The sequence below is a fragment of the Cherax quadricarinatus genome, chromosome 48 (assembly GCF_038502225.1).
Source record: "Cherax quadricarinatus isolate ZL_2023a chromosome 48, ASM3850222v1, whole genome shotgun sequence".
NCBI lineage: Eukaryota > Metazoa > Arthropoda > Malacostraca > Decapoda > Parastacidae > Cherax > Cherax quadricarinatus.
Genome location: NC_091339.1, coordinates 28162433 through 28177509, shown reverse-complemented (window position 1 = coordinate 28177509; position 15077 = coordinate 28162433).

The window sequence follows — 15077 nt, the reverse complement described above, 5'->3', positions numbered from 1 at the left end:
ACACTCCATTACCTCACACTCCAGTACTTCACACTCCAGCACCTCACACTCCAGTATCTCACACTCCAGCACCTCTCACTCCAGTACCTCACACTCCAGTACCTCACACTCCATTACCTCAGACTCCAGTACCTCACACTCCAGTACCTCACACTCCAGTACCTCACACTCCAGTACGTCACACTCTAGTACCTCACACTCCAGTACCTCACACTCTAGTACCTCACACTCTAGTACCTCATACTCTAGTACCTCACACTCCATTACCTCACACTCCATTACCTCACACTCCATTACCTCACACTCCAGTACCTCACACTCCAGTACCTCACACTCTAGTACCTCACACTCCATTACCTCACACTCCAGTACCTCACACTCCATTACCTCACACTCCAGTACCTCACACTCCATTACCTCACACTCCAGTACCTCGTACTCCATTACCTCACACTCCAGTACCTCACACTCCAGTACTTCACACTACAGTACCTCACTCTCCAGTACCTCACACTCCATTACCTCACACTCCAGTACCTCACACTCCAGTACCTCACACTCCAGTACTTCACACTCCAGTACCTCACACTCCAGTACCTCACACTCCATTACCTAACACTCCAGTACCTCACACTCCAGTACCTCACACTCCAGTACCTCACACTCCATTACCTCACACTCCAGTACCTCACACTCCAGTACCTCACACTCTAGTACCTCACACTCCATTACCTCACACTCCAGTACCTCACACTCCATTACCTCACACTCCAGTACCTCACACTCCATTACCTCACACTCCAGTACCTCGCACTCCATTACCTCACACTCCAGTACCTCACACTCCAGTACTTCACACTACAGTACCTCACTCTCCAGTACCTCACACTCCATTACCTCACACTCCAGTACATCACACTCCAGTACCTCACACTCCAGTACCTCACACTCCAGTACTTCACACTCCAGTACCTCACACTCCAGTACCTCACACTCCATTACCTAACACTCCAGTACCTCACACTCCAGTACCTCACACTCCAGTACCTCACACTCCATTACCTCACACTCCAGCACCTCACACTCCATTACCTCACACTCCAGTACCTCACACTCCATTACCTCACACTCCAGTACCTCACACTCCATTACCTCACACTCCAGTACCTCACACTCCAGCACCTAACACTCCAGTAACTCACACTCCAGCACCTCACATTGCAGTATCTCACACTCCGGTACCTCACACTCCAGTACCTCATACTCCAGCACCTCACACTCCAGCACCTCAAACTCCAGTACCTCACACCAGTACCTCACACTCCAGCACCTCACACTCCAGTACCTCACACCAGTACCTCACACTCCAGTACCTCACACTCCAGCACCTCACACTCCAGTACCTCACACTCCAGCACTTCACACTCCAGTACCTCACACTCCAGCACCTCACACTCTAGTACCTCACACTCCAGCACCTCACACTCTAGTTCCTCACACTCCAGCACCTCACACTCTAGTACCTCACACTCCAGCGCCTCACACTGCAGTATCTCACACTCCAGTACCTCACACTCCAGTACCTCACACTCCAGCACCTCACACTGCAGTATCTCACACTCCAGTACCTCACACTCCAGCACCTCACACTGCAGTATCTCACACTCCAGTACCTCACACTCCAGTACCTCACACTCCAGCACCTCGCACTCCAGCACCTCACACTCCAGTACCTCACACTCCAGCACCTCACATTCCAGCACCTCACACTCCAGCATCTCATAGTTCCTCAGAGAGAGAGAGAGAGAGAGAGAGAGAGAGAGAGAGAGAGAGAGAGAGAGAGAGAGAGAGAGAGAGAGAGAGAGAGAGAAAGAGAGAGAGAGAGAGAGATTTATCATGTACTCGCGTCCCACTGAGTACATAGAGTAGGCACTATAGATGCTCTCTTAATAGCTAGGTACATTTATCTAATAATATAAATGAGCTAACATTACTGTATACATATATCGGCCTCCGCGACCCACGTAATAGGCGGCTATTGGTCAAAGACGCTTAGATTCCCTTTATTATCCTCAGCACAGATACTTTGGAGGTGAACAAAGTGGTTGTGGCATAGCGTGAGAGAGAAGCTGTGAGGAGCCGAAGAAGGAAGAGAGGACGAGAAGAGTGTGATAGGGAGGGGGTGGAGGATAGGGTAAGTAAAGGGTGACAGGGAGAAGAAAGGGCAATAAGAAAGAGAGGATGCATGCTCAGGATGCTGTTCTGTGATCCACTTTTGCTTTCTATTTGGGATAAAAATTCTTCCGGCTCATCTGATGGTGTGACCCCACCCTCATACCTCTTGGTGTAACCCCAGACCCCTTCACATCACATGGTATAATCCCAGCCTTACATCACATGGTGAGACCCCAGCCTCACATCTCATGGTGTAACCTCGACCTCACATCTCTTGGTGTGACCCCTACCCCGTCACATCACATGGAATGACCTCCTCACGTCAGATGGTGTAACCCCATCCTCACATCACATGGTCTGACCCCAGTCTCACATCGCATGGTGTGATCCTAGCTGTTCACTAGTTCCATTCTGATGGGCTATGTAACTCATCATGTGACTGCTGGCACGAACAACTCAATCATACCATTCGTCAGAATCATCATCAATACCCTATATGAAATATATCGTCAGTAACATCAACGGTATCAGAAAAACATAAAAATACATCAACGACAAAAAATTTTTAAACAAAAGCATCACCGTAAACATCAACAACCTCATCAACAGCGTTACCAAACATATCATCAATGGATTCATAAACAAAAGCATCGTTAATAGCATCAATAATAAAAACATTGAAAAAGGATCTGGACAAAAACATTAACAAAACCATCAACACATCACCCTCAACAGCAAAAAAAAAAAAACATCAATATCTACAGCAGCATCAACGAAGTCATCAACTACAGGATCAAAATCATTAAAATCGTCGACAAAAATTCATGACCTGAATCCTCAACACACAAAAAAACGTCATTACTATCTGTAACAAAAACATTCTCAACAAAGACACCAACCAATAAATCATCGTCCAAAGTATTAGCAACAAGCACATCCAAGAAACCCTCATCTACAGCATCAACAACGGAAACCCCATCAATGAGAGCATCATCGTTACCAGTGACATCATCAAGTCATTCCACTCTGGAAAGAAGAGAACTAACCAAATCCCTTGAAACAGTCACTCCTAAATCTCTCCTCTCCCACCGTGGCAGTCCCACTATTATATAACTGGCATGCTGGGGTACTGGGTACCGTTGTGCATAGCCACTTTATAAGAAGAAAGGAATGCGGGAGCACAGGCAAGAGTTTGAACGCATTCCTTCCAGTCGCTGGTCCAGTCCTGCCCTGGGTGAGGTTCTTGGGCAGGATTCTGAAGGCGGGGCTTAAACTTCGGGAGTTTAAATTAATATTTGATGCGTGGATACTATGAGTATTGCTATTTCGATTTGGGGATTTGTTGGAGACGGGGTTGACGCATTGATGGCATAGAGAGAGGATTAAACAGTGAATGTGATCGATGCGTGAATGATTAGATAAGAAGAAAGGAGGATGAATGGGTAGGTGGATACACAAGTGATGAAATGAGAAGACAGGTGAGTATGCAGAAAAATATGACAAGTGGATAAATGGGCAGATATAAAAACAAGGAGATGGAATGACAGGAGAAACAGTAGTCAGGTGAGCTCAGATTGAGAGAATAACTGGAGGACAATTGGTCAAGAGGATAGAAGGACAATGGGAATAGATAAACAAATAGTTTGACGCATACAGGTAAGCCTAGGAACCATTCAAACAGCTTTCTCCACTTCCCGAGCCAGATATCAACTATTCAGCTGGGCCCCGGAGAAGGTGGAAGCAATGTTAATTGTGGCCAAGGTGCGGCCCATGGCCCTGGAGGCCATACACACAACACACACACACGCACAACACACACACACACACACACACACACACACACACACACACACACACACACACACACACACACACACACACACACACACACAGCAGAAGTATGATAAAGCTCACGGTTCAGGGAGAGTGACCTAGTAGCGACCAGTGAAGAGGCGGGGCCAGGAGCTTGGACTCGACCCCTGCAACCTCAACTAAGTGAGTACAACTAGGTGAGTACACACACACATACACAGTCTCATCTCTCTCTCTCTCTCTCTCTCTCTCTCTGTCTACCCCACTAGGAGATCAATGTCTATCCCCACTCGACTTCTTTCCTGCCTCCTTGACTGACTATCAGTCTCACTACCTACTTACCTGCCTACCTGTCTACCTACCTACCTATCTACCAACCTACCAACCCACCTCTCTATGCCTCCCTCCATCACTCCACGCACCTGCCCAACCATCCCAGGAATCTGAGGCATTTCCGGGAAAACGATTAAATAATGTTAACAATGTATCCGTGGTTATCAATTATAAACACACACAAGATATATATATATATACATATATATATATATATATATATATATATATATATATATATATATATATATATATATATATATATATATATATATATATATATATATTATATATATATATATATATATTACACTTGCACAGTACATTCGAGATTTTATATCATGTAAATATGTACGAATCAAATCTTTTCCAGCCAATAAAACCCGTGATATCCTAATATGCAAATTAACTACAAAAAAGTGAGAAACAGATTCAAACGATTTCGTGAGATGTCAGTCATATTCTCGAGGAACACAGAATATGATTGATGCACCACGGAAACTCCTCAAATTGGTTTCTTATTCACACACACACACACACACACACACACACACACACACACACACACACACACACACACACACACACACACACACACACACACACACACACACACACTCACACACACACACACACACACACACACACATATATATATATATATATATATATATATATATATATATATATATATATATATATATATATATATATATATATATATATATATATATATATATATATATATATATATATATAACACTGAGAGCCGAGTTAACCTACCAGAAGTAAGCACAGGTCTCGGTGCAGACACTCGCCCTTTCAGTGGCCAGTCTGGTCAAGCACGTCCATGAACAGCGCCAACAACAGCAATACTAGCAGCACAATAACAGCAGCTGCAACAACAGCAGCAGTATCACCAGCAGCATTAGTCCCATCACCACCACCACCAACACTCTTAGCAATAGACGATGTCTGAGAAACACAGTTTACCCAGGGGCAGCTAGCGGATCTGTGGTCGGCTGTGTGAGGATGGAACGCTTCGCAATTCACATTCTGCACGTCTGAACTGGCCTATCCCCTGAACGTCTGAACGAGTCTATCCTCTGAGTCTAATTTCCCACTACTGAAAGCAGCCCAATCTCTGATCCACCAGTGTCCTAATTTAGTCAGCACTCCTTTTCTCCCAGTCCGTTTGTGGATCATTCTCTTTTTATTGCCTGAATGCACTCTTTGTATCGCCAGTCTGAGCTATACGCTGAGCAAATGTGATAAGTAGTCCGAGGTACGTCGGTTCAAATCTCCTTCGACCTGAAATTAGTGTTTGTGAATATTTCACATTTTCTGCGAATTCAAAAACTTGTAAAAATTTCTCGTCAGTCGATGCATGCACGAGATGAGATGAAAAACTGAAAGCTACCTTCCTGAAAGCTGGCTGTCTTGGACCAAAACGACTAGCGTTAGCTGGGCACCGAGGTATTGGAGCAGTGTGGGTACGGTGGTAGAGCAGTGCGGTCTTTGTTCCAAGGTTTGTGGGGCTTGGACTTCCAGCAGGCGTGCGTGAGCGTGTTTGATAGGAGTGAATGGAGACGAATGGTTTTTAATACTTGACGTGCTGTTGGAGTGTGAGCAAAGTAACATTTATGAAGGGGTTCAGGGAAACCGGCAGGCCGGACTTGAGTCCTGGAGATGGGAAGTACAGTGCCTGCACTCTGAAGGAGGGGTGTTAATGTTGCAGTTTAAAAACTGTAGTGTAAAGCACCCTTCTGGCAAGACAGTGATGGAGTGAATGATGGTGAAAGTTTTTCTTTTTCGGGCCACCCTGCCTTGGTGGGAATCGGCCAGTGTGATAATAAAAAAAATAATAAAATAATATATATATATATATATATATATATATATATATATATATATATATATATATATATATATATATATATATATATATATATATATATATATATATATATATATATATATATATATATATATATTCAACAGGTCGGCCGTCTCCCACCGAGGCAGGGTGACCCAAAAAAGAAAGAAAATCCCCAAAAAGAAAATACTTTCATCATCATTCAACACTTTCACCACACTCACACATTATCACTGTTTTTGCAGAGGTGCTCAGAATGCAACAGTTTAGAAGCATATACGTATAAAGATACACAACATATCCCTCCAAACTGCCAATATCCCAAAACTCCTCCTTTAAAGTGCAGGCATTGTACTTCCCATTTCCAGGACTCAAGTCCGACTATATGAAAATAACCGGTTTCCCTGAATCCCTTCACTAAATATTACCCTGCTCACACTCCAACAGATCGTCAGGTCCCAAGTATCATTCGTCTCCATTCACTCCTATCTAACACGCTCATGCACGCTTGCTGGAAGTCAAAGCCCCTCGCCCACAAAACCTCCTTTACCCCCTCTTTCCAACCCTTTCGAGGACGACCCCTACCCCTCCTTCCTTCCCCTATAGATTTATATGCTTTCCATGTCATTCTACTTTGATCCATTCTCTCTAAATGACCAAACCACCTCAACAACCCCTCTTCTGCCCTCTGACTAATGCTTTTATTAACTCCACACCTCCTAATTTCCACACTCCGAATTTTCTGTATAATATTTACACCACACATTGCCCTTAGACAGGACATCTCCACTGCCTCCAACCGTCTCCTCGCTGCTGCATTTACCACCCAAGCTTCACACCCATATAAGAGTGTTGGTACTACTATACTTTCATACATTCCCTTCTTTGCCTCCATAGATAACGTTTTTTGACTCCACATATACCTCAACGCACCACTCACCTTTTTTCCCTCATCTATTTTATGGTTAACCTCATCCTTCATAAATCCATCCGCCGACACGTCAACTCCCAAGTATCTGAAAACATTCACTTCTTCCATACTCCTCCCCAATTTGATATCCAATTTTTCTTTATCTAAATCATTTGATACCCTCATCACCTTACTCTTTTCTATGTTCACTTTCAACTTTCTACCTTTACACACATTCTCAAACTCATCCACTAACCTTTGCAATTTTTCTTTAGAATCTCCCATAAGCACAGTATCATCAGCAAAAAGTAACTGTGTCAATTCCCATTTTGAATTTGATTCCCCATAATTTAATCCCACCCCTCTCCCGAACACCCTAGCAGTTACTTCTTTTACAACCCCATCTATAAATATATTAAACAACCATGGTGACATTAAACATCCCTGTCTAAGACCTACTTTTACCGGGAAGTATTCTCCCTCTCTTCTACACACCCTAACCTGAGCCTCACTATCCTATATATATATATATATATATATATATATATATATATATATATATATATATATATATATATATATATATATATATATATATATATATATATATATATATGTATATATATATATATATATATATATATATATATATATATATATATATATATATATATATATATATACATATATATATATATATATATATATATATATATATATATATATATATATATATATATATATATATATATATATATATATACATACATACATACATAATTATATAGAGAGAAATTCCAAGCGCTTTTGTGATTTTTCACATTATCAAGGACTGATAAATATAATAGAACAGTAGAAGGCTTATAAGGCTGAGATGTAACCTGACATACTTCATTACAGCGACGCATTACCATGATGGTGGAAGTGTCAAGGACCTGTCATACACACCTTAAATTCTTCCTGAATATAATTAATCATAATTTGATCTAATTTATATAACCCTAATCTATTATTCATATAAAAATAACACTATTTTTAATGAAGTTTGATTCAGTTATATTTCTGTCTTCCATAGACCTACTTGATAAAACTTTCTCGGCCTAGGTATTTCAATATTTTTTTAAAACAACTTATTTACCTACCTTTTATTAATTTACACGGTTATATGTATTATTTTTTTCACATATTTGAAGAAACGAATCTCACTGTAACTCAGCAGCATAAGCCGGTGAGTGAATTGGACCTGCCTCGCATGGGCCAGTAGGCCTGCTGCAGTGTTCCTCCTTTCTTATGTTCTTATAGTCTAAGCATGTAAGTCTTCACATCTGGTAACTCTTTCTCTTCCCAGTTCGTGAGAGTCACGAACTGGGAAGATGAATCACATGTCCTTGAGATACCTGAGGCTGACCTAAACAGGTGTTTATTGCTTAATTAACTTTGCAGCCCTTTAAAATAAGAAATCAGTCTCGGATCCAATCAGTCAACTATTAAATCCCATAATAAGTCAATCAGTCAACTGATCAATTGCATAATAAAACAGACAAGTTTATAGCGAGATGTCGCAGGATAGAGTGAAAGAAACATGCGGAATTGGGTCTAATCATCATCTAATCACCAAGAGTTTCCGTTAATTAGTAGATCCTTAAAAAAAAAATCCATGACTTCCTTTCTTATTCCATATCTCGGAGACGTGTCACCAGCATCCCTTTTGCTAAAATTAATTTTCAAGGCATCTGGACAAGATGTGATCAATCGTTCGTAAGGAAATATCAGGACTTACAGACACTGATGCATCAAAATCAGTCCGTCAGCCATAATAGGCGTTCAGTCCCTCAGCCTTAGGGACTGAACACTTATCAAGGCCGAGGGAATGATTACTTCATCTTGCGTAGTCTCCGGTACACTAATATTCTGTATCGGATTGAAAGATTATTGCTGGTGGATTTACACAAGAGTCTAGTGGTGGGGACTGCCTCTCCTCTTGTTGCCATTGATGAGGGCTGCCTCTCCTCTTGTTGCCATTGATGAGGGCTGCCTCTCCTCTTGTTGCCATTGGTGGGGACTGCCTCTCCTCTTGTTGCCATTGGTGGGGACTGCCTCTCCTCTTGTTGCCATTGGTGGGGACTGCCTCTCCTCTTGTTGCCATTGGTGGGGGCTGCCTCTCCTCTTGTTGCCATTGGTGGGGGCTGCCTCTCCTCTTGTTGCCATTGGTGGGGGCTGCCTCTCCTCTTGTTGCCATTGGTGGGGGCTGCCTCTCCTCTTGTTGCCATTGGTGGGGACTGCCTCTCCTCTTGTTGTCACGTACTCAGTAACAATTACAGAAAAAGTACTGAACTGTACATGATTAAGAATATGTGGGTTTTTACTTTACGAAATGACTCATCAAAATCGTAACATGAAAAAACCACGATGATATAATGTGACTTTCAGAGCGACACAAAACACGACTTGCTTGTCCACACAGTAACACAAAACACGACTTGCTTGTCCACACAGTAACACAAAACACGACTTGCTTGTCCACACAGTAACACAAAACACGACTTGCTTGTCCACACAGTAACACAAAACACGACTTGCTTGTCCACACAGTAACACAAAACACGACTTGCTTGTCCACACAGTAACACAAAACACGACTTGCTTGTCCACACAGTAACACAAAACACGACTTGCTTGTCCACACAGTAACACAAAACACGACTTGCTTGTCCACACAGTAACACAAAACACAACTTGCTTGTCCACACAGTAACACAAAACACGACTTGCTTGTCCACACAGTAACACAAAACACAACTTGCTTGTTCACACAGTAACACAAAACACGACTTGTTTGTCCACACAGTAACACAAAACACGACTTGCTTGTCCACACAGTAACACAAAACACAACTTGCTTGTCCACACAGTAACACAAAACACAACTTGCTTGTCCACACAGTAACACAAAACACAACTTGCTTGTCCACACAGTAACACAAAACACAACTTGCTTGTCCACACAGTAACACAAAACACGACTTGTTTGTCCACACAGTAACACAAAACATAACTTGCTTGTCCACACAGTAACACAAAACACGACTTGCTTGTCCACACAGTAACACAAAACACAACTTGCTTGTCCACACAGTAACACAAAACACAACTTGCTTGTCCACACAGTAACACAAAACACAACTTGCTTGTCCACACAGTAACACAAAACACAACTTGCTTGTCCACACAGTAACACAAAACACAACTTGCTTGTCCACACAGTAACACAAAACACAACTTGCTTGTCCACACAGTAACACAAAACACGACTTGCTTGTCCACACAGTAACACAAAACACAACTTGCTTGTCCACACAGTAACACAAAACACGTCTTGCTTGTCCACACAGTAAGACAAAACACAACTTGCTTGTCCACACAGTAACACAAAACACAACTTGCTTGTCCACACAGTAACACAAAACACAACTTGCTTGTCCACACAGTAACACAAAACACGACTTGTTTGTCCACACAGTAACACAAAACACAACTTGCTTGTCCACACAGTAACACAAAACACTACTTGCTTGTCCACACAGTAACACAGACACAACTTGCTTGTCCACACAGTAACACAAAACGCAATTTGCTTGTCCACACAGTAACACAGACACAACTTGCTTGACCACACAGTAACACAGACACAACTTGCTTGACCACACAGTAACGCAGACACAACTTGCTTGTCCACACAGTAACACAGACACAACTTGCTTGACCACACAGTAACACAGACACAACTTGCTTGTCCACACAGTAACACAGACACAACTTGCTTGTCCACACAGTAACACAGACACAACTTGCTTGACCACACAGTAACACAGACACAACTTGCTTGACCACACAGTAACACAGACACAACTTGCTTGACCACACAGTAACACAGACACAATTTGCTTGTCCACAAGGCAACCACCCACGTCAACCAGCAACACTTAACTCCTCTAAAATCACACATAAGGCATATATGTTTTAGATTATGTAACACTTCAGTAGCTTCTAAATCCCTGCCGTCGCTCACTAGCGATATTTCTAGATCAAATACACGAGAATAAGAGAGATAACATTGTCTTCTAAATCTTCCGAAATATCGTCGACTTTAAGAATGGTAAGAAGAACGGTATTTATCTTCCCGTGGGAGGATCCTGGGCGAGCATCCTTGGATATTCTGAGGTCACTTGTTACAGGTGGAAGGATGGGGACGGTGGATAGGAGGAATGAGTAGAACATTGGATAGGGAGAGTAGGAAAATGGAAGGAAGAGAGAGAGAGATAGAGAGAGAATGGGAGGGTGTTGGCACCTGGAGAAGAAGTTGATATCCTTGGGGTGAAATATGACTACAAACTAACCATGAAGAACCATGTTGTAAATCTTGCAAACAAGGCAGCCAGGAAGCTTACAGCACTTCGCCGTATTTCGCATCTGCTTGACAGTAGGAGTTGCAAGATTCTGTACGAGGCACAAGTACGCTCACACCTTGAGTATGCTCCACTTTCTTGGTTTTCCTGCCCCCCCCCTCTCATCTTCGACAGCTTGACAAAGTAGAGAACAGAGCAAGACGTCTCATCTCTCGCCTGGACCCATCCTGGATAGATCTGTCATTTCAGCAGAGCCTTCAACACAGGAGGGATCCTTAACCTTGTCAAACCCTGTGTAAAAAAAAAAAAAAAAAAAAAAAAAAAGAGAGAGAGAGAGAGAGAGAGAGAGAGAGAGAGAGAGAGAGAGAGAGAGAGAGAGAGAGAGAGAGAGAGAGAGAGAGAGAGAGAGAGAGAGAGAGAGAGAGATTGAAAGTTACGGGGAAGAGAGAGAGGTAAAAGGGAGGGGTATGATGAAGTGTACAGGGGAGGGAGAGAGAACGAGAGAGAGAGAGAGAGAGAGAGAGAGAGAGAGAGAGAGAGAGAGAGAGAATGGTAGAAGGGAGTAATATGAGGGGAAAACGGGTGAGGAAGGATAGGTCCAGAAAGGGAAAGGGAGAAGAGCAGAAGGGAAGACATGAAAGGAGAGGTATGTAGAGGGAAGGATAAGGGAAAAATGAGGGACTGAAGGAGGGGCAAGATGAGGGAAGGATAGAAGAGAGGGGAGTGGAAGAGCTGAGGGTGGAACGGGTACACACAACCTAAGGGGTGGCGTCTCACAATGGTTATATATTTTAGCAATAAAGTGAAACTTGGGAGCCGTTAATGACAGCAATAACCATTAAGGCAATTATCCTGTACAATGGTGCGGTGGGACCACAGATGGGTGTGGGCTACTCTATCCCACCCACCCGACCACTCCCACCTGACGTGACCCACCCAACCCACCTCACCGACCGAACACAAAAGAATTTAAGAACATAAGAATCCTGAAGGCCTCAGAAACGACAACAGGTAAACCAATACATTACCTGTAATATTTACAAATGTACGAAGGTTTTAATACAAGTAAGTTAATAATAAACAGTGTAAATAACAGGGAGAGATATATCATAATCTACACTTGGAAAATCTTGGAAGGAATGGTCCCAAATATGCACACAGAAATCACTCCCTACGAAAGTAAAAGACTAGGCAGGCGATGCAAAATGCCGCCAATAAAAAGTAGGGGCGCCATTGGTACACTAAGAGAAAACACCGTAAGTGTCCGGGGCCCAAAACTGTTCAACAGCCTCCCATCAAGCATTAGGGGAATTGCCAATAAACCCCTGGCTGCCTTCAAGAGAGAGCTGGACAGATACCTAAAGTCAGTGCCGGATCAGCCGGGCTGTGGCTCGTACGTCGGACTGCGTGCGGCCAGCAGTAGCAGCCTAGTTGATCAGGCCCTGATCCATCGGGAGGCCTGGTCATGGACCGGGCCGCGGGGGCGTTGATCCCCGGAATAACCTCCAGGTAACCTCCAGGAATCAGAGGTCACAATAACATGACCCAGTTGACGGCCCGAGAGAAACTGGATGAATGGAAACCTTGAGAAAGTAATCGAACCGTCAACCCAACTCCTCCCTGACAAGTCAGAATGCCGCAGCACACTTAACAATGATCATACCATCTAGTGTTGTGCTCCACCACCACTAGATAACTCTGGTTACTGTTCTGACTGCTAACAAAGATAAATAGAGGACTGTGCCTGCTCTGGTGTACACCAGAAATAAATGTACTCGAAACATGCAACAGTGACGATAAAGTACATAGCTTCGAGTGGAGATAACCCATCTCAAGCACTAAGAATTATATCTACTGTGAATAAGTGTTAAGTCAGACATGGTTGTGGTCCATAGCAATTTTACTGACAAAACGTTCAGTAAACCACAGACTTGATCAACTCTGGAGAAGTAGTGAAGTTCTGAGTGGACCGAAAGTCTCAGTCAAATGTGATGGATCATGTAAAAATATTCAACTTGGAAACTAGGAAAATTAAATCCCCGGCTACACCGGATGTTGTTGTTTGGGTTTTCAAACAGAGAAAGAAACTGAGATAATTATTATTATTATTATTACTATTATTATTATTATTATTATTATTATTATTATTATTATTTCATTATTATTATTATTATTATTATTATTATTATTATTATTATTATTATTATTATTATTATTATTATTATTATTATTATTATTATTTCATTATTATTATTATTATTATTATTATTATTATTATTATTAATTATTATTATTATTATTATTATTATTATTATTATTATTACTATTATTATTATTATTATTATTATTTCATTATTATTATTATTATTATTATTATTATTATTATTATTATTATTATTATTAATTATTATTATTATTATTATTATTATTATTATTATTATTATTATTAGTGTTTTTAATTATCATTATTATTATTTTCGTTATTATCAATATTATTATTGTTTTAAATTATTATTATTATTATTATTTTTATTATTATTATTATATTCCTGGGGAAGGGCTACACCCATAAGGATCATGCAGCTCTAATTTCCTGGATCAAGAGCGCGTCACCAGCATCCCGAAAAGATTTCGTAAAGGATCGTTTTGTTCCTGGTGGTCAACTGATTTTTGTCAGGATATTAAGAATTATGGCTGAATTATATCACAATAATTATGATAAATTTCTATGATTTTTGCTAAACTTTAGTTTAATCATCGTAATTTTTATTTATCTGCTAATTTTTTAATCGACTCATTTATTTATTTACTAGTTTGTAAATAAATAAATGAATGGCGATAATTTAATGGAGTGAACACCGACTCCAAGGCTGATTACCTGGAGTTTACCTGGAGAGAGTTCCGGGGGTCATCGCCCCCTTGCATAGTTCTACTGTTTTCCAATTATGTCCTTGAATTTGTATTGATAAAGCCACTGGTGGGCGAAACGTGTAAAATAAAGACACCCAGATGATTAACATGTCTAATTCTTCAACTGATTACCTCACACTCCTCATTTTCCACCCTTCTTCTCCATGTTGGACCGAAGACGCCACTGGCTGGCCAAACGTTCCCAGTATAAAGGTGCCCGACTGTAACACAAGTGTCTCTTTTGTCTCTGTATTCACTAATTTGCAATTCTTAAATGACGAAACTGTCAGGTCAAGACCCAGGGAACCGTCAGACAAGTGAATGACAGTTTTTATAATTAACCCACAATACCGAGGCTCGAGTCAGTCATAACTATCCTACGGTACCGTAGTTAATGTCATTTATAACTAACCCACAACACCGTAGCTGGAGCAATTCGTAATTAGCCCACGACACCGTGGCTGGAAGAATTCATAACTAACCCACAACACAGTGGATGGAACAATTCATAACTAACCCACAACACCGTGGATGGATCAGTTCAAACCTAACCCACAACACCGTGCCTGGAACAGTTCATAATTAACCCACAACACCGTAGCTGGAAGAATTCATAACTTACCCACAACACAGTGGATGGAACAATTCATAACTA